General features: G+C 38.6%; 1 non-coding gene across 1 annotated transcript; it reads right to left on the bottom strand.

Annotated features, from left to right (window-relative positions):
* Nucleotides 1-1,505: 1,505 nt before the first annotated feature.
* Nucleotides 1,506-1,612, bottom strand: LOC127116022 (small nucleolar RNA R71). Its single transcript, XR_007801013.1, has one exon. It is a non-coding gene; the product is annotated as a small nucleolar RNA R71 (small nucleolar RNA).
* Nucleotides 1,613-2,326: the final 714 nt, after the last annotated feature.

The following is a 2,326-nucleotide window of genomic DNA, read 5'->3' as shown; positions in this document are numbered from 1 at the left end:
ATGATAATTATTTAAGTCTGTTTAGCATGTCTGGCTAATTTATTTAGGTATCGGTATGTAAAGTAAGCGGAATGAAGAAATCAAAACCAAATTGGCTTAATTAAGTTTAAAATTAAAATCACTCTTTTTACGGTCTCAATTTACAGGTTTAATAACAAGATTTTTGTACGAAAGTAAAAGACATAAAGAAGTTAAAAGCAATAGAACGAGAGTTTGAGTTTTTGACTGGACAGTGTAAATTGGACATTAATTCTAGATCAGGGCGAGAGCAATTTTTAGAGTTAATTAAATTCTAATCTTTTCCAAAAAGTATTTTTAAAGGTTGAATGTGAGGACGAGAGTTAAGCATTTGAATTTAATTATATAACCTAAGTCAACAGAGCGAGAGTTTGAGATAAGGGTGTTTAAACGATTAGTGTTTTCTTAAAAAGAGTTTCTACGGATTCTATTGTTTTCAAAAAGTGGTTTTTGACTTAACTAATAAGTGACAGCTACGTTAATATAAAATCATAGTTTATTCAACAGAGCGAGAGTTTGAGATAAGACTTTTAATCAATAGTGTCAACTGAAAGGATTTATTTTAAAACCAAGAAACCAACAAAGAATTGATTCCCTAATTACGACGAACTACATACCGATATCCGCTTATTAGATATTTATTTTAGATCTTATTTTAGTTTTAGCTTTTCCCCCAAACAATCAAAGTATTATCTGCCTTAGCTTTACGAAGTAACCTTAGAAACGGTATATCGATTCATAAGTCTCTGTGGGATCGATATCTTTTAAAACTACGCGATAGAACTGTGCACTTGCAGTTTGTACCCCAAATTCGACTCATAAAGTCGCGATCAAGTTTTTGGCGCCGTTGCCGGGGAATTTTGTTTAGTCGATATCGTAACTCTTCTGTTACGCTGTAGAGACTAAGGCTTTTTTTCCCCTTTCTTTTCTTTCTTTCGTTGATTTGTATGCCACACACTCGCTCACAAGGCGAGCCGTTCTACTTACGAATCAACGATATCGAACTATATCTCCGAGTCTTACGACGAATTCGGGAATATCGTGCTGCAAACAATCTCCCTCCTGTTGAACTCCCCGATTTCAAAAATATTTTCCCTTCGATACCCGAGATGGCAGAACCAGCTCGTGCTCTTCGAGATTACGCCGCTCCATCGCAAGATGAGCCGCATTCGAGTATTGCTCCACCCGCAATCGACGCAAACAACTTTGAACTTAAACCTTCACTGTTGCAGGCAGTGCAACAGAACCAATTCTCTAGAAATCCTACCGAGGATCCAAACCTTCATTTATCCGTATTTGTCCAATACGCTGATACTGTTAAAGCTAATGGTGTCACTTCAGAGGCAATTCGACTTCGTCTTTTTCCTTTCTCGTTAAGAGATAGCGCTAGAAGATGGCTTCAATCTCTTCCTTCCAACTCAGTCACCACATGGAACGAGTTGAAGAAAGTTTTTCTTGCTCGATATTTTCCGCCAAGCAAAACAGCTATGTTAAGAGCCCAGATAAATGGATTTAAACAGAAAGATAACGAGTCTCTTTTCGAAGCATGGGAAAGATACAAAGACATGATGAGACTTTGTCCACACCATGGTTTAGAGGACTGGTTAGTAATTCATACCTTCTATAATGGTCTCCTGTACAACACGAGGTTAACAATAGACGCCGCCGCAGGTGGTGCACTGATGAACAAACCTTATGCTGACGCTTACCAACTTATCGAAAGCATGGCTCAAAACCACTATCAGTGGGGAAGCGAACGAACAATGGTAGAAAAACCTCAAACGAAAACTGGCATGTACGAGATAAGTAACCTTGATCATGTTAATGCAAAAGTGGATGCTCTGGTCCAGAAAATTGAAAGTTTAAATGTATCACCTCCAGCCACCGTGATTGCCATAACTCAGAATTGCGAAGTCTGTGGAATCCAAGGTCACACTCCTGCAGATTGTCAACTCCTAACAGGAATCCAAGCGGAGCAAGTAAACTATGCTCAAGGAAGCCCCTACTCGCACACCTATAACTCAAATTGGAAGAATCATCCAAATTTTTCATATAAGAGTAATAATGCTTTATACGCACCTGGACAATCTCCAAATCAAGCCCCAGCTATACCTCCGGGATATCAGAAGCCGATCCCATCTACACCTAACAATAACGCCCCTAGGAAATCCAACTTGGAAATCATGATGGAAAACTTTATAGCTTCTCAACAGCAAACCAATAAAGATTTCCTAAACCAGAATGTACACACTGGCGAACAAATTAAACAACTAGCAAGTAAAGTAGATGCCCTGGCTACCCATAACAA

The sequence above is a fragment of the Lathyrus oleraceus genome, chromosome 1, assembly GCF_024323335.1.
Source record: "Lathyrus oleraceus cultivar Zhongwan6 chromosome 1, CAAS_Psat_ZW6_1.0, whole genome shotgun sequence".
NCBI classification, from domain to species: Eukaryota; Viridiplantae; Streptophyta; class Magnoliopsida; order Fabales; family Fabaceae; genus Lathyrus; species Lathyrus oleraceus.
Note: the sequence above shows the minus strand (reverse complement) of the source record. Positions and strands in the feature narration are given on the sequence as shown.